Source organism: Amblyomma maculatum, chromosome 9 (assembly GCF_055883805.1).
Source record: "Amblyomma maculatum isolate TAMU_Amacu chromosome 9, ASM5588380v1, whole genome shotgun sequence".
NCBI lineage: Eukaryota > Metazoa > Arthropoda > Arachnida > Ixodida > Ixodidae > Amblyomma > Amblyomma maculatum.
The window spans coordinates 132,529,799-132,556,572 of NC_139352.1; positions in this window are offsets into that span (position 1 = coordinate 132,529,799).

A 26,774-nucleotide genomic window follows, 5' to 3' on the forward strand; every position below is an offset into this window, starting at 1 on the left:
ATCAAGCAATAGCTCGAGCTCGTGTACATGTAGAAAGAGTAATTCAGCGTTTAAAAGCGTTCAAAATATTGCAAAAGTTTCCTCTGCAGCTGCTCCCTGTATTCGATGAGATTGTTCTTTTGCTTGCGGCAGTTGTAAATTTGTCGAGGCCTATCCTGAGTGAGCAGAATTTCTTGCCAAATTCTGCTTAGGATGAGGTGATGAGTATTGTATTTGCTGCAGGACATAGAATTTCATAGGCACTCTTATATTATGAACAGCACTTTTATGGTTTCTCTCAAATGTAATGTAGTCATGCCTCATTAATATTGACAGTTTGGTAACCAAGCAAAACTTCCCGTGAAGCAAGTCGTCCATAATAATGAATTGTGAAGAAAAAATGTTCTTTAAAAAATACATTTTGATTAGTCAGGTTGTGTGCATAAGGGTGGTCAGCAAAGTTGAAGTTAGTTGGGTTTTGAAACTACAAGAAAATTACCCCGTACACCCGATATGACTGAAGTAATGCGGTGCAACTTCATGTGTCTAGTGGCCTATCATAGCTTTATGGCGTATTGTGGTAAATGAAAATTTCTGCAAGTGTTCACATGCATGGTATCGACTCACAGTCTCAGCTGAAGGAGACTGAATTTGGCTTCCTAGATTGAACAATCTTCAGAAAGGTTTCCTCACAGCTATCCCTGTACAAAAATGTAAAGGTGGACTGGCTGATTGAGCCACTTCACACTCTAAAGCATGACATCACAAAAAAAGAGCACTAATCACTTATTCATTTTCACATTTACAGTTATATTCTTAAACAGGCCTATACTCAAAATTCAGATAGTTCAACATCCATTAAAGGAACAAAAATGCATGGGCCCCAATTGTTCCTGTGCATTTCTCTCTTCTCCATTGTTTGTTCAAGTTTACATATTAATGAGGCATAAAAACATTGAAAAGGTCTTGCCTTCAAAATAACTGTCTATAATTCAAGTTGTTCAAAATGACAGGGCCCATATTAATGAGGCATGACTTGTGTCTTGTTACTACTGACTTGTAATACAAACTACAAGGCCGATGAAAAGGACTGAAATCAGATTGAGCTATGATAAAGGAAATGATTAGGGTAATGCTAAAAAGATGACAGCCTGGAAGAGCAAGTATCTAAGAGGATAAATGATAGTTTGTTACGGGAAAACAGTACTTAAGGAATGGGCAGCATAGTCAAGTAAACAGATGCAGTCATGAAAAAAGTCATCATAACGTAGCAGCAACTAGCAGAACAGGGCTAATTAAAGGCTTGTGGCAGTGGTCCTTGTCATGGAGTGGACATCACTAAGATGATTAGATTTCTGATCCATGTATGTATTTCATTTATATCCATATATATCTGTATATATATTTATATATGTATTACCTTGTGTCTCCAAAGCACCTCTGACAATAAAATGTGACGCACTGTTCCAAAACTGTGTGACAGTAAGAGATGCAGATGTGCATAAATCGCATGATTTTCTGTAGTGGAAGGCTGACATCTGCCATGTTTATTACAACACAATAGCATCAATAAAGCATGTTGCCGAGCTAGTTGGTCCAACATCTTTTAAAAACTGGGAAAAGATTCTGGCGCAAAAAATTAACACAATAGCATCAATCTGCACGTAGAGCATTGAATAGGTAGTCCTTGTAAATTACATAGACAGCCCTACGGCAGTTCTCAAAGTACTCCTGATCAAATTTTACGGAACACAGTTTCCACATTTCTGGGGATTGGTAAACAAAAGAATCGCATCTCGGAATACCAAGAATACCCATTTGCACTTGTATTTGGGTCATATATGTGGGTTTGGGGTTATCTTTGCTGAAGGAATTGGCCACCTTTTGTGGACATTTGATCTCTAAAAGTGCTTCTTTTGCAGAGCAACACAAACAATCAAACTTAATTATACCATCTGGAGAGCACTCCATCACAGGAAAGTTTTTCATGATGACGAATCCAGTCTGTTTAACAGATACACTGTGCCCGTCGGCTGCCATCAGTGCTATATACATTTTTCTTGCCTCATTTTCTTTCTCTGTGCCTTCCTTCATAGCCTTACTCTGAAAATTACTTTGTTGTAGTACTGCCTTGTACAAGCCACCAGATTGTGGGGCAATGGCTCAGAATCGAGTTTTTTGGCCTTCGTTATAAATGAATGGCAAACAGTACTGGTAGCAACATCTCTGCGGTAGCTGTGCCATTCTGCATTAGCTGATTGTTGTGAAGTGCGCTGCTCTATAGCACTTATCACATTTTCATAACATTTACATGCTTCGGTAAAAAAAAAGTGTCGAAGTCTATGCTTCCGTCCTTTTCATCATTTCAAGCAAGCTCAAGGGCTTCGGTATCAGCACTTGTTGAGCCTCTCTTGTGCTGTCATGATGGGGAATGCTGATGCCTGCAGAAGAACAAAGTCATTTTCACTGACCTATTATCTGAGAGTATAAATATCTCAACCATGCCATGAAATCATTTACATTTCAAACCTACTGCTGGTTGTGCAATGGCCACTGCATTGGCCAATGATTTGCATTTGTAGAGCTCTCTTGAATAAAGGTTGTTTTTTTTAATGATAAGATCTGAAATTTTCTGAGGTGCCCCTTACTTTGTGCTCTGTATGTATCGGCTCAAGTTATTGTACCGCTAAAGGTATAATAAAACAAACCTTTACAATTCATTGCCTGAGTATTTATTGACTTTTGAAACCTGAGAGAAAATCACATGAATTTGATAACCTGCATGCACACATTTCAAAACTCATAAAAAGAAAAGGTGAAGATGCGAATTAGTTGAGTAGGCATGAATTTAACACCGTTGCTTTAACACTCCTTTTCTTTCCTGTGTATCTGCAGTACATGACTTCGGTCATACAAAATTTTGTGCTGACTTCAATAGCTGTTGCTTGCAATATATTTTTTTTTGGCAGTAGCTACTGCTTTGCTTTTACTTGGCTTTAGCATAGTACTGTTTCTTTCCTTTGTATTTTAAAAGCAGATGCATCTCATATTGCGTGTATCTAAGCTTAGAAATAAAGTTATGCCCATTAGCTTACCTGGTCTTGCTTTTTTGATGATATGCATTTCTGAAGTGCAAACATACGGAAGGTCATTGATGAGTCTTTTGAGTGCACCATCCTGAGGTAAAGGGACCTGTGGTTTCTGGAACTAGATAAGAGGCTTTATTGAGCACTGGAAACAAAGTTCAAAATATGAGATTTTTACACTGCAAGACTACATTAAATGAGGATGAATTATAATGAAGAAATGCAGTTATTATCAAAGTACTGTAATCACAAATGGGGAGAAAAAAGAAACACACTTGCATTACACCAGAAAGATATGCTTAAACTGAATGGCTAACAACACACACCACAGGACAGCAAGGGAGGTCAATGGAGCGTGTTGGTGCATATTTCATCTCGACTGTATATTTGGCATTCTGTCCCCATGACTGTGGCAGCTCAGTTGATGAGAGCAGGGGCAGTCGCTTCGTCCTGTTAATGTGCATAAGTACAGCAATGCAGTGCTTGCACCTATGCGATGCACTGAAAAAGAAAACCAAATAGCACTTTTATGCATGGTAAAGTTGTGCAAATCATGCATATGTCACTGCCATTAAAACTGCATCAACATGCCATACAATTATGAGCCCATAAAACATAAGTGTACAAGCATGTACAAGCATTTATGCAAAATGGTTGCTAGGTTATATTTTTATGAGCTAAGCTTTAATTTAAAGGTTGACTTTAAAATTGTCGTTTTATTTTTTTACTCAATGCTACAAACATAACCTTATTGAGCTCGATGGCCCACCGCACTTTATCTATTTTCGAGAACCAAGTCTTACCATACGTTGAATGTCATATGTCTATTTCTAAGGTTGCTCAAAATTTTGTGCCTTGAATAACTTGCGAGTACATATGGGCAGCGGTTCCATGCCGCTGGCCACAACGCGGAGTAACAAGAAAGCAGGAAACAAAATATATGGCAAGTGCATGCGTATACAGTTATGATCGATACACTTTCATGCGAACAGCGAGCGAAAAGTGGACACGGACGAGAAACTAAGAGCAAATTCTAGTCATCTGCTCTTTGTTCTCGTCTGCAGTATTTTTTACACGCAGCTCTCGCGCGGTTCACGAACATACAAATGTCATTTTACCCGGCAGGACATGTGCAGTTCAGTTCTGCAATTTCTGACTCGCTCGCCATCTTCAGGTCAACACGGTGCGGGTCTTTGTTGAGCGCAGATGATTTTAAAACAAATGCAATCACATGCACCGGTCCGGAGGATCTGCATGTAGAAGCGACGACACTGCATTCTATGATGTGTCCAGCTGTCACGACTTCATCCCCTTCAATAAGGCATCTAGCACCATCTCCGATATGGTCCATAATAGTCTTGAATGGCAGCGGCACTAAAAAGGGGCAAGCAAAAACTATTACGAGGTGCGCGCCACAGTGGCAGCAGCCAGTCGTCGTACATGGCTCTGCTACTCCGAAAACAATGGCTTTATTTTCTATTGAATGCAATGTCATCTCTCTTCACTGATATGTCTACCTTGGTAGACATTAGATAAAACATAAAAGTTCTACTAACCGTCCCAAAACTCGTCCTCTTCGTTTTCCATGGCGCGAAATCAACCGTGGCAACACGACACACACGCGCGGGCAATGGCAACAGAGCAGACGACGCCGGAGGCCATCCACACTCGAGGGTTTCGGCATTCAGACGCTAGGTGGCGACTCTGCTCGATCTCGAGCAGAGTCGCCAGAGAGCAGAAAAATAAGACAGTCCACCGATCGCTGGATGGCTGATATACACGATGCTTCTAGAGGCGGAGCAAGAAAATTCTGGAACCATATAAGCTGGCTAGGGAAGAAGAATCAAAGAAAGCAGGATCGGATTCAAGATAACGAGGGAAATTGTTTAAAGGGAGACAACGCAGTGAACTACATTACATCAGTTATGGCCGAGTCATTTAGGAACGACGATAGGGTAATCTCCGTAAATCAGGAAGCAACACAATGTAGCAGAATACAAAGCACCTTAGAACTGACCAATCTAAACCGGAAAAAGGCAGAAAAAAATATTCCTATAAACACATCTACAGGAATAGATGGAATTCCGATCAAGCTGGTTAATGAACTCGATCCAAAAAGTAAGGAAACGTTGTTAAAAGCTTTGGAAACAGTCATAGCGAATAAGCAAATTCCGGACAGCTGGCGGCAGAGTAAAATGAATTTGATTTATAAGGGGAAAGGAGAAAGAATGCACATAAAATCCTACAGGCCGATTACCATAACATCTGTAATGTACAGGTTAGCCATGCAGGCGGTGAAATTAAAGGTGCAAGCATGGGTTGAAAGTAACAAGATACTCGGAGAACTTCAGAACGGCTTTAGAAATGGTAGGCGCTTAGATGATAGCCTGTTCGTGCTTACCCAATACATCGTAATATCTAGAGTGGAAAATAGACCTTTTTATTTGGCCTTCCTAGACATAAACGGGGCGTACGACAACGTAAGCAGGGAACTCCTGTGGAACATATTAAAAGAAGAAGGTATCGGTTATGAGATAACAGAGTTCCTACAGGAATTATACCGGGATAACAAAGTAGAAATTACGTGGGAAGGGATAAGAAGTACGGAGGATGTCAAAGTATGCAAAGGATTAAGACAAGGCTGTCCTCTATCACCAGTGCTGTTCATGCTTTATATGATAAACCTGGAACGGAGGATACAAGACAGTAACCTAGGTTTTAACCTGTCATACAGATTAGGTGGAAAGGCGGTAGAGCAGCGCCTCCCTGGTGTGATGTACGCAGACGATATTGTGCTGCTAGCTGAGAGTCTGGAAGAATTGCAAACTCTAGTTAAGTATTGCGGAGACGAAGGGGGCGCTCTAGGCTTCAGTTTCAGCGCAGTTAAGTCGGGTTTGATGACTTTCAACGGCTCAACTGATCAGTGTCTTAAAATTCAAGGCCTTGAAATATCTAGAGTAGCAGAATATAAATATTTGGGGGTATGGGTAAACGAAGGATTGGCATACATTGGAAAGCATGAGCAATCCTTAAGGCCAAAGGGCGAAGGAATGCCGGGATAATGAAGCATAAGGCATTGTGGGGATACAATAGGTATGAGGTATTGAGGGGTATTTGGAAAGGAATTATGGTGCCCGGACTTACTTTCGGAAATGCGGCTTTGTGCCTAAAATCAGAGGTACAGTCGACATTAGAAACAAATCAGAGATCCGTTGGACGATTAGCACTAGGTGCCCACGGCAAAACTACAAATCAGGCGGTACAGGGAGATATGGGCTGGGCATCTTTCGAAGTACGGGAAGCTCAGAGTAAAATATTATATGAGGAACGCCTGAGGAAATTGGACAGTAACAGATGGGCAGCTAAGGTATTTAAATACCTGTACCTAAAAAGCGTTGACTCACAATGGAGGAAAAGAACTAGGAAACTGACTAGTAAGTATGCTAGTAACAAGGACGGAGAAATAAAGAGCATTAAGCAACAGGTGAAAAACACAGAAGGTAAAAATTGGATAAATTCGATGGAAAAAAAAACAGAGTGTGGAATTATACCGAAAGTGGAAAATGCAGATCAGGAAGGAAGATTTCTTTGATAACTCAAGAGGCAGTGCCCTACTTTTTGAGGCTAGATCAGGGTGCCTTAGAACACGCAGCTACAAAAAGAAGTTTAACAATGGAGATGACGCATGTGCTGTATGTGGAAACTCCAGTGAAACAATTGACCACATTATACTCGAATGCAATGGTATCCATCCGGAAGTTGATGCAGGCGCAATCACTGTTCCTGAAGCTCTGGGGTTTAGAGATAACAGTGGGAGGGTGAATAAACCTGCGGTGGAAACTAGCAAAAAACGGCTGGAAGATTTGTGGCTTAAAAGCAGAGAAGTGGCATAATGTTAGTAATGTAGGAGCAAAATTTAATAAATAGAATGATGGTTTAGTTAACTATTCTAAATCAATAATTAAGATATATGGAGAAAAATGAGCATGATCGCTACTGCTACCACCCCGTTTTAAAGGGGATGCTCCTATATTCCATCCATCCATCCATCCATCCATCCATCCATCCATCCATCCATCCATCCATCCATCCATCCATCCATCCATCCATCCATCCATCCATCGAGGCGAATAGGGAACCAAAGCTGGAGTTTGCTCCGCGACGCCAGCGCTCGGTTTCCAGCGGAGCGGAGAGGAACTACAAAACCTACGCGCATCCGCGCCCGCGCTGCGCGCGGCTGTCTGCGGAGTCTGCGCAGCCCGCTCGCTCAGGAGCGCGTGCTACAGGCAGCCGCGCGTGCAAGGAGGACGAGGGGGGATGGTCGTGCGTCTGTGCGCGCAAAGCCGGCGCTCTTTGCCAGTGGTGTTTCTTATTTTTGCTTTTTTCTGTGCCCCGGCTGACATAGAGGCTGGCTGGAGGCACGCTTTTTATCGGTGCTTTCGAAAGGGAGAAATTACGATTAATTGATCGCCGCGGACATTGTTTTCAAAGAGCGCTTGTTGGCAGGCTCAGACAAAAAAAAAAAAAACATGAACACGAATTCGGTACTCGAAGGCAGAGGCAAGCGACAGGTATTTTGAAGGACTTGAGGCGGCACCTCTTGATGTCTCTTCCGTGTTGTTCAGAGAATGAAGGGTCCAGCCTTCTCGTTGAGAATTGATACGCGTGTACACAGCGACGAGTGCTCCGGGCGCTTGTTGGGGAGCTTCCTTTCCATTTGTGACTGCTCACTTGAAAGGGGCCTATTCAACTCTTTGGGGACAGACGTTTTAGGCGATGCTGCCGGCGCCGTGGTGCCTGTTTTCGGTGCGTTTAGGACGCGTTCCCTACAAAGGCACAAAACATGCCGCCTTACCCTTTGGTTCCTGCTGACAGCGGTCAGGGGGAGTTCGCTGCTGTGGCGCTGCCATCCGAAATCAATCACTTATCTACCTTTAATGATGTGAGGTTTCTTAACGACCTGGATCACTGACGAGAAGCCGAGGCATGCCGTTCTTTCGGCAGTTTCCTCTCTCCGTGAGACGAACAGCGAGGAAATGCCTGACGACTTTTCATGCAGGCGGGGACATCTCTCCAAGTAAACCTTTGTCTTCTTAATTCCACAGCTATGCTGTGCAATCCCTAGTTCAGTTATCTCCTCTAGCGAATGCGCAGTTTTGAGCTCCCAAAGCAGGATCGCGTATGAGGATAGAACGATTGACGTATGTGTTTTCCCTTTATAAGCGCCGAGTGATGGCATTAATGACATATATCTGTTTCTTGAGGCCGACTTGGTTCTGCGATGGCAGCTGCTGCGGCACCGCCAGTTACAAACAGAGGTGCGAGATACGAGCGGTACGGGATACCTAAAAAAAACGACAACCATCGTTTCAACACGAAAGAGAGAAAAACACTTTCACGAGTTTTGCGAAAAAGCGCGCCGTCACATTTTAATTCCAGTTTTTTTTTTCTTGCCCCCTTTGTTGGAACGCGACGGCGGCCACAATGCGGCCAGAGGAGGAGAGGAACAACCGAGCGCGCGCAAACACGTGCTGGAGAGCAGCGCGGAGCAAACGACAGCATGCTTTTCTATGCGGCGGGGAGCAGACGACGCGGCCGCACTGCGCGTAGGTTTTGACGGGATCTCCATGGAGGGCGCTGACGCACACAGTGGCGCAGCGCCCCCTGGCCCAGGTTTTCTCCCCTATAAGAAAGCGTTAGGAGCGTTAGCGTGAGTGCTGCCACGCGAGTAGCAATGCGTTTGTACCGTCATCAACGCTTTGATCCTATTATTCGGCCTATCCGCGCCGCAGTGTGTTTTGTGTTGTCGCGGTGAAGCCCTGACCCACGTTCCGTTTTATTCTGCATAGTCCATTGTAGCGCACTTCGACGGCATGTTTCCAGCGCAGTTTTGACCAATGCTGTTTCTTTTCTATTTTATACTTTTCTGTTGATCCGGAATAACCCGGTGTTTTTAAGAAAGACTTCGTTTTTCACTTGTCGGGCGAGACCATCGCTCGCGGACCCGTATTCTAGAAGGCGGAGCCTTCAAAACATAGGGGATTTGGGAAGTGTTGACAAAAAACGCTTTTCTAAACCTTTAGCGATGGTTTCTACTGTTTTGAGAGCTTCTTTAGGAGTCGAAACACATGAGGGTAAATTTTCTGAGACAGGAATCTTTTTCCGTGATTTTAAAAACCTGAAAAGAGCACGTCGGTTATTAGATTGTGAAAGGTAATTGAAATGCTCAGTATCATAATTATCTTTCGCTTGTGCGACTGTGCGTTTAAATGTAGCTGCAAAAAATTTATAATCATGACAATTTTTGGGGCACTGGTTGTGAAGGAGCCTCTTCCAAGCAGCCTTTCTTCTATAATCACGCGAACAATCTCCATTCCACCTTTTTGTTGATGTATTGCCTTTTGATGCACGTGCTAAAAATTCACACTTCTTACGACAGGATGCAATAGCCTGGCATAATGTTTTCAATTTTAACTCTTCCGTAGCCTCAACCACTGACTCAAGGGACGAAATAAAAAATGAGTGAAACTGGTTATAATTAACGTATTATCTCAACTGAGAAAAACAATAGGTATATGGTCGCTAGAGGTGCCACCATCAACAGTCGACTAATTGAGTATAGAAACACTAGTGCTGGAAAAAGTAAATCTATCACAGATTGACTGTGAGCACGTACAAAAGTTGGTAAGCCAGAATTCATGCAGTTAAGGTTATTGTTTGAAAGCCACTCCCACAGACGCTTGCCGCAGGAATCCGTCTTGTAAACCCACGAAACATGGCCAGAATTAAAATCTGCAGCTAAAATAACCGAATTTTGACAATTAACTAGCAAGTGGTCTAGAGATCTGGTGTCCTGAACACCATGAGAGAAATAAACATTCGCTAATGTAAACGGACTGAACCCTGGAATTTCAAAATCTAAAGCCAATAATTCAGAATCTAAAGTAGAATAATGAAAAGAAACCTTAGCCCTATGACAAAATTTTGAAGAAACTAGAATTAGTTTTGTAAATGAAAATGTTTTTCAGTTGTAAGCCAAGTTTCTTGCAAAACAAGTATGACAGGATTCAGTTTTAAAGAAAGATAAACTAAATCTGTAGTAGCTGAAAGAAGAGATCTACAGTTCCATTGAAGAACTTTTAACGTTCCTATGGTTATGTAATCCGGGCAGCAGCAACAGCCAGCCCCAAAATGTTTTCCTTTGGTTTAGAGCCTAGCTGTTGCTTTTTTGATTTTGCCTGTGAGCGAGGTGGTGACGGGTTTAACAACGGGGATCCACTACGGATTCGCGTATCTGTCTCTCCCATATCTGCATCATGAGCCTCGTCTGACTTGTCGGAATTTTGCATAGGTGATGCGGAAAGAGATTCATTTTGCGAGCAAGACATTGCAGCTAAGGAGTGCTGTACTGATTGTGAATCCCCAGGTGCCGCAGGAGCAACCGTAGAAGTTTACACAGCCTGAGAAATGTGAGCTGCCAGAACATTGGATATGCACAATCCTATCCACCATTTTGGTCATGGTTGCTTCCACAGCAGTTATTATGGCTTTAGACATTGAGGAATCTAATGGTGCTCCAGAACGGACTGACACACCTGCACACCCATGAGCTCTCTCTTTAATTTCTTCAATTTCCTCACGCCTCTTCCTCTTTCTCGGCTATCTCTCCACTTAATCGGAGCTTCTTCTTTACATATCACAGTAATTAATATAGAGTGAGGGCCGAAAGCGCCAAACATTAAGAAACACTATCTCTGAGTGGGACAGGTTTAAAGTCTGGAGAACCGCCGAGGAAATTCCACCAATAAATAGCGTCGAGGAGTGGTGTAACAGGCTTAAACCAGACGTCCAAAAGCATTGTACAAAAGACGTCCAAAAATTGTACAGGGGGAGGATGCTGCCGAGGTTGTAGACAGCCGGCAATTGCACATGTTGCAGGCCAAGTAGAGTCTCGAAAAAAGACTTAAAATTAGAACAGGTGTCTTGGAAGGAGGATAGCGAAGCTTAAAAAAAATTGAAGACCACGCACAAAACCTATGCAAGCAAAACTGGAGAGACAGATTCAATCAAACGGAAAACGAAATGGACATGGCTACGACATGGAGCATAATGCGACAGATGCCAGAGAAAACTAAAACGGAAACTTCCATTACGTTGATAAAGGCTAGGCACCATCATGGAGGCAGCCATGAATATTCTTTAAAGAACTTAAAGACCATTATATCGGAGAAGTAAGCAAAATATAAATCAGAAACCTACAAAGGACACCCATACCAGCGACTATGCCCCGAAACGGTGGCCAAAATGACAGCAGAAATCCGTAGACAAAGACAAAATCGGCCCCAGGGCCGGATGGGATGACAAACAAGATGCTAAGGAACTTGGATAACGACTCAGTAGTGGAGCTAACTAATTTCATTCTGAAATGCTGGAAAACAAGGGAAATCCCGCAGCAACTGATATTTGCACACATTGTGCTAATACCCAAACCGGAAAACCTCCGACGGTCCATAATTTGAGACCAATGTCACTCACATCATGTGTAGGTAAACTATTCGAACATGTGATTCAGAGAAGAGTGACCAGATACATGAAGGAGGATGAGCTACAGCCCCGGGTTGGTCATAAGGTTCAGACATCTTAGTACGCAAGATAATATGCTCGGGCTGCACCATGATATAGTAAAATCAAGATCAAAAGACGGTAAAGTTATCTTAGGATTGGACCTGATGAAGGCATTTGACAGTGTAAAACACGATGCTATTCTACAGGATCTGACGGAACTAATCGCAGGGGAAAGGATGTGTGAATATGTAAGAAACTTTCTAACAGATAGAAAAGCAAAAATGAGACACCAGGGGATAACATCTCAAATATTCGAACTGGGTAGCAGGGGCACACCACAAGGAATGGTGCTATTGTCCACACTTTTCAGCATAGTCTTGCGTGGACTTCCAGAAAAGCTAAGGAAAATAGAACACATAAAATTCATCCTATACGCGGATGACATAACCATTTGTACAAACAAAGATAGCGATGCTGAAATCGAGCACAAATTGCAAGAGGAAGCAAACAACACTGTACAATATGCAAAAGAGAGGGGCATGAAATGTTCTTCAGAAAAATTGGAGTTGTATATATCCGAAAAACCTAAGACGAAATCCGAAGCAGTCCCGAAAGTCGAGCAAATGAGGGTGAAAGGAATGGTCCTCCAAAAAAAAGGATACAAGAAAGAAACTGGAAGAACAGGTCATACAAACGATAAACCTTACAAGAAGAATAGCTAATAAAAAAGTGGCGTTAAGAAAAGTAGCCTATTAAGGCTCATACAAGCTTTCGTAATAAGCAGAGTCGTGTATGCCACGCCATACTTAGACCTGAAAAAGACCGAAAAAGATAGGATCGATAGCATGATCAGAAAATGCATTAAACGATCACTACATCTCCCGGCAAGTACCTCCACGGACAAGCTAATGATACTGGGAATGCCCAACACATTAGACTAAATAATTGCGGCAACACTAGGTACACAACAAAAAAAGGCTAGAGAAAACTAAGGATGAAAGGAACATATTGACGGAAATAGGTATAACCGAAGCAATACGGGGACAAGACAGAGGAAATGAGAGGGGATGTCCGGAAACGGATCCATATCCCCCATTACCAAAAACATGCACCCTGAATATAATAAGTAAAGACAAGAGAAAAAGGGCAGAAAAACAGACACGGAGGTTAGAGGCAGAAATTCCGGGCAGAATTGCGTATGTACACGCTGCATACTGTGGCAAAGAAGAAATGAATGTAGTCGTATTCAATGGCAAGCGAGAAGTAGTTACAGCAGTCTATATAAAAATAAAATCGATACAGACAGCGGAAGAGGCTGCAATAGCACTGGCTATTGCTCAGACCGAGGCAAAAATAGTCAGTGACAGCAAAAGCACAATCAGGAGCTACACCGCAGGAGTAATAGCAAAGATCGCGGGTAGAATCCTCGATTAAAAGCGAGTAGAAAGAGACGTCACCCTTGTTTAGGCGCCAGCCCACGCCGGCGTGCCCGGAAACGAGGCGGCACACAAACTAGCCCGAGATCTCACACACCGGGCTGCATTACTGCCACCGGAGCAAGTCAGACAAGAGGACCTGATTAACTACAGCGAAATAACAACGCAGTACAGACTAACAGGAGGGTCCTACCACCACCAGACCCCACGATAGGCAACGAGGAAGCAGTAGCATGAAGAAAGCTACCGACAAATACTTACCTGAGCCCAGTTCTTGTCAACCATATATGGGCGGAAATACGATCAGACCTATGTTCATAATGTAAGGAAAGGGGATCACTAGCTCACATAATATGAGAATATGCGAAGTTCTCAGGCAGTGCTAAAAATATAACTAAGGACACCTGGGAGGCCCTACTGCGCAGCTCAGATCCAAGAGCCCAAAGAGAAGTTGTTTGACTGGCCGAAAATGCCGCCGGAGTCCAAGAACTACAGGCCTGCAACTAAGGCGACTGTCCCACCTTCCGGGTCTAACCCCCGAAGAGTGGGATTGTGACGCTGTCGAACAAATAAAAGTTTTCTCTCTTGACTGGTATTGCTTGTGTCGGGCTGTGGCTCTTTCTATTCGCCTGTCTGAATGAAATTCAGGGTGCATATCCTTTGGGAGAAGTAGGATTTTCAAGTGAGTTCGCGGGCTCATTGGAAGAGATACTTAGTCCTGCCTTGTTGCGGGGTAACCGATTAAGAGGGCGTCAAGGATAAAGCGTCCGGTCGGTGTGTGGGTTAGCCGCTCGTATTGAGAGTTGAGATGGGTATCTAGCAGCTCGTTAGGGGTGTTGTGGACTGCGAGGACACTGAAGCACTCCTTGGAGGTATTTGTGGGGAGACCAAGTGCGGACTTGAACGCCCGTCTGATCAGGCAATCAACACGTTGTGTTTCTGCTACGTTAAGTTTTAGGTAGGGTAGCGTGTAGGTAATTCTACTGATGATAAATGCCTGGACCAGGTGGACGAGATCAGTTTCCTTCATACCCGAATACCGTTTAGCAATTCGACGTATAAGATTCACTTTCCGAGAGACACTAGCTTTGAGGCGATTGAGGGGCTCTTTGTTTCGGCCGTTGTTATAGATGTAAATTTCGAGAACCCGTATGACGGACACCTCCTGTGTACGTTGTCCCTTAATGTTCACCCGGTTTTTGGTATGGCCCACTGTGCCTGGTTTACCACGCATAAGCAAAAGTTCTGATTTTGTTGAGGAGCAGGATAGACCCAACCTTTCTCTGCATTCGGTAACGGTGTCCACTACTAATTGTAGGGTTTCTTCAGTTTCTGCATCATTTTCTGATGTGACCCACAGTGTTATGTCGTCGGAATATAACGTATGGGACAGATGGGTATACGGTTGATTTCCTCGGGGAGTATATAAGAGGGACAAATTAAGAGGAAGGGGGACATCAATAAAATGCGTTTCGGGGTTAGTTGGTTCATGCTCGTAAACCTATGTAAAGCGCAACAGAGACACCACAATCAGAAAAGAGAGACAGAACAGGGCGCTGCTTGCAACTGATTTATTCGGAACAACGAGGAAAAGATTGAGACACAATGAAATCAGAAGCACGTGCACGGGCAAGAATTCATATCAAAAAGGCATTGGAATCTCATTTCGCTTTCTTACATATTGTGAGTCTTCCGTGGATGTTCTTTAATTTGTACATGCCATGATCTTCCTCTTTCATTTGTACATACCATCATCATAGTCCCGCGGCGCCGGCTCCGGCACGCGCCTGGGTTTTGTCATCGGATTAAAACGCTAGACAAGGCATCGCTGGCATTACCGTCATGACCTTGCCGTCTCAACCTAGCCTTCTTTCACAAGTGGTGGAGGTGAAATTCGATTCCCTTGCTGCCTTGGGCCCTGCCTCTAGCTGGAGCTACGTTCCGGTCGCCGTTTGGCAACTGCCACCATAGTCATGTCCACCGAGAGCAATCCCGACCCGGCCGCGTATTGCCAAACCATATCCCGTAGGCGCACTGTAGCTGACGACGCTCTCAGCGAGTTAAACGGGAATTGTTGCTTAAAGGTCTCTCGGAACGCAACCTAAAGGTATCATAACTCACTGTAAATGGCGACTGTTGCTGAAAGATATCTCTGAACGCAACCAAAAGGCAACATACACTCACTGACGCAGGAAATGATAATGGAGAATGTAATTGCTTAGTGTAACTGTTATCATGCGCATAGTTGCGGAAAGTCTCTCTGAACGCAACCTAAAGGTAACAAAACTCACTGAAGGCAGGATGTAATTGTGGTAAAGGCAATTGCAAAAAAAAGATAGTCAGGAAATAAATTACAACACAGGAGTCGAACATATGTTTCAGTGGCATCAGTACATAGATGGGTGATGTTGATCCATTGCGCCACCAAAACAACGGGGACGATGGCCTTGAAATGCACTCTTATTCGTTTTAGACAATATATACACTATTCTTAGCCAGGCGGCGCTTCTCAGAGGAATCACGCGCCAAAGCGCCGTCTGCTCGAGCGCTCCTACGGGATATGGTTTGCTAATACGCGACCCGGCCGGACGCTCTACCTCGGCTACACCGCCACCTCCGATGGTGCCCACATGACAACGCAACCCGCCGCTGTTCGCTGGTCGTCGCGACGAAGACGTCGATGACTGGCTCGACACTTATGAACGGTGCAGTGCCTACAACCGGTGGGATGATGCTTTAAAATTCCTGAACGTTTCTACTTTATTGAGGTCGCTAGGACTAGGTTTATCAACCGCGAGCCCCACACCACAAACTGGCTGACCTTCAAGCAGCAGTTCCGACAGTACTTCGCCGACCCGGTTGTTCGGACGGAGATCGCAAGGAACAAGCTCGCTTCCCGCCTTCAAGGTCCAAATGAGTCCTATGCGTCATACATGGAGGCCGTGCCTGTAGTTTTCCGGCGCATTAGTCCCACTATGACGGAACCTGAACGTGTGCACCACGTCTTAAAAGGATCAATTCTATGGCTTATCACACCTTAGCTGCCCAGAATCCTTCAAGTGTTGAGATTCAATTATTACGACCTGCCAACGCCTCGAACAGCTGCAGTCCTCTCTATTACTGTCCGGCTTCGCAACTGGTCCGACCTCTGCTGACCTTGATCTGCGGGCAATGATTCGAGCAATCATCCGCGAGGAGCTCCAAGCCCTCAATCCCTTCTGTCGACACGGGTGCGATCATTCTTCCGCACCTTCTAATGATGCCGATCTTAACAACATGATTAAAGAAGAGTTAGCAACCATCACCTATACTATGACATCCGAACCTCCTGCAACCCGCCCAGCGCCGACCTACGCGCACGTCGCTGCATCCCCCCCCCCCTTCTTTGGTTCCCCCGCCCCGATCGGCTCCAACCTACAATAACGTCAATGCAATGGCATTGACTCAACCTACACCAACCTATTACGCACCTTGGCGTCCCTCCCGACCAGTCTGCTATTACTGTGGTATTAGAGGACATATATCCCGCTGTGTCGTCGCCGCCTTCAGAACGAGCGCCGTGGTTACGACACCTTCGAAAGTGACATGCCTTCAACCTCACATTATCAACGCCGGTCTATTCCAAACTCACCTCGACGATCCTCCCCACCTCCAGTATCTTCGTCTGAGCCTAGTCAGAGCCATGTGCCCCGACGCCGGTCCGCATCCCCATACCACCGCTCAGTTTCCCCTCTCCGCCTCGCAACCGCTTTCCCTGTCCGCCATCCGGAAAACTAAGTGTTGCAGTTTCCGGAGGTCAAACTGCACTCTGCGAACTTACTAAAAGTCCTCCTGATCGCCCGTATAACTTGATTGCTGTTATCGCTGAAGGTTTACTGGTCGAACCTTTGATTGATACAGGGGCTGCAAATTCTGTCATTCACGCTGATTTGTGCAACCGTTTGCGAAAAGTGACAACACCATATGATGGGCCTGAACTCCCTGGAGCCAACGACGTCCCTTTGCGCCCTTCAGCGAAGTGCACCGTACGAGTTGTTATCGACGGCATCCGCCCTCATGTGCAGTTTGCTGTGCTCTCACCTTGTGCACATCTGATGATTTTTTAATGGGATTTTTTGTCAACCGCTTCTGCGTTAATTTCTTGTGGTGACCGTGTTATCCATATGACAGAAAGCGATTTCTCATCTGACTTTTTTGAACGACATCATCCCCTCGTTGCCGCCGCTGATACTGTTTTGCCTCCTCAGTGCGAAAATGCTTACTGTTGTTTCTGACCACATCACTGACGGAGACGTACTCATAGCACCATCATATTGCCGCGAAACCTTCAAAACAGTATTTGTTGTTGTTTAACAGCCGCCGGCATACATGCTTATCATTCTCATTCTGGACCGCGTATCAGTTCCGTAATCTTTGTTAATGCTCGATGTCCGAGTCACACCTTTATCAGTTTTGTTGTAGCGCAAGATGCACCGAGATCTGTCTCGAAGGTTCAGGCCACTCGGGTGTGTTTCCACAATGTTCCAGCCCGTGCTGGATAGCTGTTTGCGACGTTATCTAGATTGTTTTGTGCAGCCTTTAAATTGAGCGTTGACGAGTGTGACGGGCATTCTTTGTTCAATGACCGACGAGCACGTTTGTTTCTATCGCCGCCGCCGAGTTGCTTAGTTCTTTTGCGGGCGCAAGTCAGCCCCAATAAAGAGTTATTTCAGTACCATCACGCCTGTGTTTTCTTTTGGCGTGTACGGCCTTGTCACCACTACGTGACATCTGGTGGAGGTGCTACCCTTGATCCTTCAAGCGAAGACCTCAGCCTTATTCCTGTCGCCCTGGAAGACCAACCTACAGGTCACCGAGCCAGCCGCCGACTCCAAGGCCTACAACCCGAACACGGTCTGCTGCCTGACCCCATTCGATCTCGGAAGGCACCGACGCTGACAATGGCCCAGCCTACAGCACCGGTTGTTTTCGTCCATCCCCGTGAGTCCCCCCTGCTTCCATAGACGACCGGATGAACATGCGGGAGACTTGATGGACCTTTTCGATCGTGTGGCAGAATTCAACGGCTGGAACGACGGCGGGAAACTTAGGCAAGTCTACTTTGTTCTTCAAGGACATGCCCGAGTTTGGTACGAAAATCATGAGGCGACTATAAAGGATTGGGAGACTTTCAAGGAAGTGTTTCTGACTGCCTTTTCAAGCGTCGTCCGAAAGAAAAGAGCCCAGGTCCTTCAGTCAAGACTTCCACTCCCTAACGAGCCTGTTCTGGCGTACGTTGAGGAGATGAAGCGTCTCTTTCGCCGCGCCGACCCTAATATGACCGAAGGTGACAGAGTCAAATTTTTATTGCGAGGCATTAAAGAGACGCTCTTTGCAGGTCTTGTGCGAAATCCACCAAGAACTGTGGCGGAATTTGAAACAGAAGTGTTTACCATCGAGAAGACGTTGGACAACCGGATGCGACATTGCGAGCGACCACGTCAACCGGACTACTTAAGCCACTACCCCAGTGCATCTGCAAGCGGGGAGAACCTTCGGGAACTCATTCGGGAGATCGTGCGAGAGGAGCTCCGCCGATTGATGCTATCCTCGCAACAACCCCAGGTGGCGACGCTTGCGGATGTCGTCCGTGAAGAAGTCCAGCAGGCGCTGGGCGTACCTCAAGCGACACCTGCGACTTTTCCAGCACAAGAGGCAACAGCGATGAACTACGCTAGTGCATTACTTCGCACTGCGCCCGACGTAATGACTTTCCGAGCCCTCACCGTTCCCGCCCTGTTCCTGAAAACCGCCCCTTGGCCCCCGCCCGCCAAGCCTACCAACGACCCCAAGCCCCAGAAAGTGCGACGCCTGGAGGACAGCAAAACAACCGACCGCTCTGCTTCCATTGTGGTGAGGCAGGACACATCCTCCGTCACTGCCCGTAGAGGTGGATCAGCCTCCGTGGTTTCGCTGTCGACGCCCCACGTCCCCGTCCTAGCGAGCGACCACAGGAAATCAACGAATTCCTCCGCAGCGGAGAGCACTCGTCGCCAAGGCGTCTATCACGCTCCCCATCGCCGTACAATTCCCGATTTGCGTCGCAGGGCCGCAGTTACGTGCAAGGACGGTCTCCTAGCCCCCGTAGGGGAAACTAAAAACAGCAACCTTTGGAGGTGAGGTTGCTCAACGGCGAAAAGACGAAGATCCTCCGCCGCCGACGACCACTAACGACGACGCAACCATTTTATCGCCGCTCCACACGGCGACATCGACGACCACCCGACCAGAGTGCAAGCCGACACCGCCGCCCAGCGAAATAATAACGGTATGCCCCTGCCATGACCTGAAGAAACGACGGAGCCGAGATCGGACACCAAGGCCCACGTGCAATGCGAGGACGCGAATAAGCGACCTTGAAGTTGATGTCGACGGTCGCAGAGGCACTGCCCTAGTAGACACCGGAGCTGACTATTCAGTCATTAGTGGACCGTTAGCCTCTCAGCTCAGAAAAGTTACCACCGCTTTGGATGGCCCGCTGATTCGCACCGCAGGTGGCAACCTGACTACTCCATTGGGACGATGCACTGCAAGAATAACCGTAAATGGGCGTACTTACCCCACCTGCTTTGTGGTCTTACAGCAGTGCTCCCGCGACGTGATTGTAGGCGTGGACTTCCTAAGTGAACATTGGGCTATCATCGACCTGCGATCCAAGCTCATCAAGCTCTCTGCAGACAAAGCCATACCTGCTACGACGACTTCGACGCAACACGTGGCTCTAAACGTCCTCGACGGAGAATTGACCGTGCCGCCACTATCAAGCGTCGCCGTCAGCGTAGGTAGCACAGACATCGAAACCGCCGAAGGCATCGGCGAAGGAAGTATCCAATTGCTCTTGGAACGAGGTATCGGCATCGCAAGAGGCATCGCGAAATTCCGGAGAGGACAAGCTCAGGTGCTGGTAACAAACTTCACTGAAGGATACCGGCATCTCAAGAAGGACACGACCATCGCTTTTCTCGACGAATTAGCGGACCTAAAAGACGTATTCGCCCTCCACGACCAACCACTGGAAGACGCACCGGACCAATTCCGTCAGCCCACATTTGACATCAACCCAGTATTGACCCACAGCACTAAAAACCAGATTCGCAGTCTTCTTCGAAACTACAAGGAGTGCTTCTCGTCATCATCGAAGGTACGACAAACACCACTTGCCAAGCACCGCATTATAACGGACGAACACGACCTACCTGTGCGCCAAAGCCCTTATCGTGTATCGCCGCGAGAACGGCAGGCCATTCGCGATCAAGTTGAGGAAATGCTGCGTGATGACGTAATCCAGCTATCGAACAGCCCCTGGGCGGCACCAGTCGTTTTGGTCAAGAAGAAAGACAGCACACTTCGCTTCTGCGTCGATTACCGCCGCTTGAATAGCATAACGAAGAAGGATGTCTACCCGCTTCCCCGCATCGACGACACACTGGACTGGCTCTGTAATGCAAGGTACTTCTCATCGATGGACCTGAAAAGCGGATATTGGCAAATTGAGGTCGACGAAAGAGATCGCGAGAAGACCGCATTCATCACACCGTACGGCCTTTATGAGTTCAAGGTGATGCCATTTGGCCTCTGCTCCGCACCAACCACGTTTCAACGAGTAATGGACACAGTCCTGGCAGGCTTGAAGTGGCACATTTGTTTGGTATATTTGGACGATGTTGTTGTCTTCTTGTCAAACTTTGAAGACCACCTAAAACGACTACTGGAAGCCATCAAGTCATCGGGACTAGCGCTAAAAGCAGAGAAGTGTCACTTCGCCTACGAAGAACTCCGGTTCCTAGGTCACATCGTTAGCAAGGACGGTATTCGCCCAGACCCGGAGAAAACAGCTGCAATCGCACAATTTCCACCGCCTGCTGACAAGAAAGCTGTGCGCCGATTCCTTGGGCTGTGCGCTGATTATCGATGATTTGTCAGAAACTTTTCGCTGATCGCCAAACCGTTGACGCAGCTTACAAAGGCTGACGTACCTTTTAAATGGGAAGCGCCGCAAGGAGAAGTCTTCGACGAACTCAAGCGCCGCCTGCAATGCCCTCCGGTACTTGGCCACTTTGATGAAAACGCCGAGACCGAAATTCACACCGACGCGAGCAGTGTGGGCCTAGGAGCCGTTCTCGTCCAGAAGAGTGCCGGACAAGAGAAAGTAATCGCCTACGCTAGCAGGTCCCTCACAAAAGCCGAAGTCAATTACTCGACGATCGAGAAGGAGTGCCTTGCAATCATCTGGGCCACTTCTAAGTTTCGTCCATATCTATACGGCCGACCATTCAAGGGGGTAAGCGACCATCACGCGCTCTGCTGGCTGGCTAATTTGAAAGATCCTTCCGGCCGCTTTCCCAGATGGAGCCTACGACTTCAAGAATTTGACATGACTGTAGTCTATAAGTTGGGCCGGAAGCATTCCGACGCAGACTGCTTATCCCGCGCTCCCGTCGATGCTCTCCCGAAGGACGATGATGACGACGCCTTTTTGGCGCCGGTAAGCGCCAGCAGTTTCGCAGAACAACAGCGATCAGACTCTGAGCTGAAAGCGCTAGCCGATTACTTGGAAGGAAAGACCGCTTCCCCTCCTGGTGTGTTTAGGCGACATTTATCATCCTTCACGTTAAGCAATGGCCTCCTCGGGAAGAAGAACTTCGCACCCAACAAGACCGGCCATCTTCTCGCAGTGCCTAAAACCCTTCGGCAAGAAATTCTGCAGGCGTTGTACGATGAGCCTACAGCAGGCCACCTCGGATTTGCACTAGAATGCTAAATTGGGCGAGTTCGTGCAGTGGCATTTTAGGAAACGTAGAGCAAAGAAGACAAGGACAAAAAAAAAGGAAACACACACGAGCGCTTGTGCCATAAGTTATTTGGACAACAACAACAACAACAACAGCTCCTCCTGGATTTGCGCGCACACTGCGTCGAATCCAGGAGAAGTATTACTGGCCGCGACTGCCTGCCGAAGTTGCTCACTACGTGAAGACGTGTCGTGAGGGCCAACGACGCAAAACGCCGCTGATCAGACCAGCAGGACTACTACACCCGATTCCGCCCCCAATCCTGCCCTTTCAACAAATTGGGATGGATCTCCTCGGCCCCTTTTCATCTTCGTCTATGGGTAACAAGTGGATCATCGTGGCCACTGACTACCTTACCCGCTACGCAGAAGCAAGAGCACTACCAAATGGTACCGCGGCAGAAATCGCCAAACTTTTTGTCGAACAAATTCTCTTGCGACACGGCGCTCCAGAAGTGCTCATCACGGACAGGGGAACGGCGTTTATGGCAGAGTTGATGCAAGCCATCCTGGAATACAGTAACACAAACCATCGACGAACAACTGCGTACCATCCCCAGACCAATGGCCTTACGGAGCGCCTGAACAAAACGATCGCGGACATGATCGCTATGTACGTCGACGCTGAACACAAGACCTGGGACGCCATCTTGCCGTACGTGATCTTCGCGTATAACACGGCAGTCCAGGAGACGACCAGAGCGACTCCGTTTAAGCCTGTGTACGGCAGGGAGCCCACGACGACGCTCGACGCAGTGCTGCCGCACGTAACCAGCGAAGACAACCTTGACGTCGCCGCCTACCTGCAGCGTGCAGAGGAAGCCCGACGACTCGCACTGCTGCGTATTAAAGACCAACAGCGCACCGACAGTCGACGATACAATTTACGACGACGCCATGCAGAGTACAATCCAGGAGACCAAGTGTGGGTTTGGACATCAATTCGCCGTCGCGGATTAAGTGAAAAGTTGTTGCGTCGATACTTTGAGCCATACAAAATCCTTCGCCGCGTCGGACCACTGGACTATGAAATCATTCCCGACGGAACGTCAGCATCACAACGGCGACGCGCACGCCCAGAAATTGTACATGTTGTGCGACTGAAGCCATATTACGCGCGTTAAAGAATCTGTGGTGTTTAAACTTTGCAGTGTTTATGTTTAAGTGTCTTTGTTTTGGAACATCGAGGCGATGTTTTTTTAAGGGGGGAGCAATGCCGCGAAACCTTCAAAACAGTATTTGTTGTTTTTTAACTGCCGCCGGCATACAGGCTTATCACTCTGATTCTGGACCGCGTATCAGATCCGTAATCTTTGTTTGTTAATGCTCGATGTTGCGAGTCATACCTTTATCAGTTTTATTGTGGCGCAAGATGGACCGAGATCTGTCTCGAAGGTTCCGGCCACTCGGGTGTGTTTTTCACAGTGTTCCAGCCCGTGCTGCTGGTAGCTGTTTGCAACGTTATCTAGATTGTTCTGTGTAGCCTTTAAATTGAGCGTTGACGAGTGTGACGGGCATTCTTTGTTCGACGACCGAAGAGCATGTTTGTTTCTGTCGCCGCCGCCGAGTTGCTTAGTTTTTTTGCGGGTGCAAGTCAGCCCCAATAAAGAGTTATTTCAGTACCATCATGCCTGTGTTTTCTTTTGGCGTGCAGGGCCTTGTCACCACTACGTGACAATATAGTCATCTTGCACGCGGCATCCCCTTCCCGTCAAGTCTTGTCCGGTTCCGCAGCGGCTCAGCGATAATAGCGGGCAGATTGTGTGAGCCTTCCGGGGATGTTCTTTAATTTGTACATGCCATGATCTTCCTCTTTCATTTGTACATACCATCATCATCGTCCCGCGGCGCGGGCTCCGGCACGCGCCTGGGTTTCGTCATCGGATTAAAACGCTAGACAAGGCATCGCTGGTCTTGCCGTTACGACCTTGCCGTCTAAACCTAGCATTCTTTGACAGTATCAAGAAAAACAATCTATTATAAATTCCTTTGGATGGCGTACTGACACAATCAGTTCCACATCTCTTGATTTGATATGAATCGACCAGCTCCCGCGCCAGCGTGTCAGAGCTTCTACACAAGACGCAAGTTCCTTGGAGACTGGCATCGCACTCAAGCAATTTTTCTTTTCCACAATCGGTAATGTGAGATAGTAGGTGAGGGCCAGTACCGGTTCGTAACGCCAACTTATGCTCTCGTAGGCGGTCGTTGATACAACGACCCGAATGTCCAATGTAAGCCTTCCCGCATTTCAAAGGAATACTGTACACTACACCTTTATCGCACTTCTTAAACCTATTACGATGCTGAATAGAGCAGTCCCTGCTGTTGTCATAGTCGCGCAACACCAACCGACATCAGGAAGAAAGTTTTCGAAGGGCAGAAAAACCAACAGGCACGTTGTACTTTTTTGCCACGCGCTTAAGATTGTGCGACACTTTATGCTGATAAGGGATGACCACAGGTTTTACTTTCTTAGTAATTCAGCCAACATTTTGTCTTTCCTTTTACTTTCTAGTTTTAACTTGAGAAAAGAGTGAGACAAGGCTGCATACTGTCGCCCTGCCTATTTAACCTATATGCTGAGTGCATCATGAAGAAGGTCGGTCTGGACGAGTCTTCAGCTGGAGTGAAGATTGCTGGAAAACGTATCAACAGCCTCAGATATGCGGACGATACCACTTTAATGGCAGAAAGTGAAGTGGAACTCAAGAGACTTCTGATGCGCCTACAAGAAGAGAGGGAGAAGCTTGGGCTTAAACTGAACATTAAAAAGACAAAGATTATGGCGTCTTGCGCTATCAAGTCCTGGAGCATCAAGGGAGAAGAAGTGGAAGCTGTGACAGATTTTCTTTTCTTGGGCTTCATGATTACCGCGGAAGGAGACTGCAGCCATGAAATTAGGAGACGCCTGCTTCTGGGAAAGAGAGCCATGGCTAGCCTTGGCCGCCTAGTAAAGAGCAGAGACATTACACTGCCAACCAAGATCCGTATAAATCGTGCTATGGTCTTTCCAGTTTTGATGTATGGATGCGAGAGTTGGACTGTGAAGAAGGCTGACCGCCGAAGAATTGACGCCTTTGAATTGTGGTGCTGGCGGAAATCTTGAGAGTTCCTGGGACGGCCAGAAGATCAAATCAGTCGATATTGTCGACCATACATCCTGACTGCTCATTGGGATGTCAAATTCTAAAGTTAAACCTCAGCTACTTTGGTCATCTGATGAGAAGAGAGGAGTCGCTGGAGAAAGACTTAATGTTGGGAAAGGTTGACGGCCACTGGAGAAGGGATAGGCAGTGAACGCGATGGTTAGATGGCATCCTCGAGGCGATGCAGATGAAGTTATGTGATGTTAGGAAGATAGTGAGAGACCGGAAAGCGTGGCGTGATATTGTAACCCGCGCTAACCGTGTGAGTTCTGGAGGGAGAAGAAGACGAAGTTCTGCGGAGTGCGCGTGGTTCTGGGACGCCGCTGCTTTTGCCTGGTAAAGCGCCTGCTCTCTGCCTCCTGTGCCTCAACCCCGTCCTTTGACTCTGTCCTTCTGGACTGCCGTCCGGGTAGCGGTAGAACCCGTGACATTCTGGTGGAGACGCGGGGTAAATGCATCACAGCCCCTCAAAACCCGCTACTCTGAGTTCGCCCCCAAGTCTCAGCCGCCGCCCCTTCGACGAGGAGGCCGAGATACGTGCCAGCCGGCGACTTCAAGGGCTTGCCCCTGAATTTGGTCTGTTGCCGAACTCAGGCTCTTCACTACTTACAATGGCCCGGAGTACCACGACCCAATGTCAACAGACGGACTCGTTTCTTGCACCGTCCGTGGTGTACCTACCGATGGCTCCTCGAGCGGCTGCCACGTTCCATGGCGATGCCTCCGAAGATGTGGAGGATTGGCTGGAGCAGTACGAACGTGTGGCCCGCCACAATGGCTGGAATGCCGAAAACTGTCTTCAGAATTTGTATTTCTGCTTGGACAGTACGGCTCGGCACTGGTTCGAAAACCACGAGGCCTCCCTTACATCCTGGGACACCTGTAAGGAAGAGCTGCGACGGACGTTCGCCAATCAGTATCGGCGACAGCGAGCAGAAGACCTTCTGCAAACGAGAGTACAACGACCCGACGAAACTGTAACGAGCTTTGTTCAAGACGTCCTACGACTTAGCTCCCGTGCCGACCCCCGTGCCACCGAGGAAAAAAAGGTGCGTGCACTTATGCGGGGCGTCAAGAGTGACATTTTCGGCGGGCTTATTCGTGATCCGCCGACTACAGTGGCACAATTTGTAAATGAGGCGACGAACATCGAGCGAGCCTTGGTTACGCGAGCGGACTATTATCGTCGCCTTGCTGGAGGTCCCAGCGTTTCCAACCTTTCAGCTGCTCGCTTTCCTGTCGGTTCCCTCGACACCGCAAACCTACGCGAGATCATCCGCGAAGTTGTACGCGAGGAAATACGGCAGCTGCTTCCACCTGCTGATGGTACGGCATCCTGCGCCCTCACGGATGCTGTCCGCGAAGAAGTACAACGTGCCCTTTATCCACAGTGCTCCGTTGCTTCTTCACCTACTCAGCCCATTGAGACGTACGCGTCCGTTGCTAGTCGCCCGCCGCCGCAGCAGCCACCACCGCCGCCTGCTCGCCGTCAGTACTTGCCTGCACAACCCCGTGTCCCTGTGTACGATCTTCGTCCGCAGCAGCAATGGATGAGCAAGGCTGACGCGTGGAGGACAACCGACCAACGCCCACTATGCTTCCACTGCGGAGAAGCAGGCCACGTCTACCGTCGCTGCCCTTACCGCGAGCTTGGTCTTCGCGGTTTCCAGCGGAATGCTCCCCGCCCGGAGTTCGGCGAGCAACCCCGCGACATCGCGGACTATCTGCG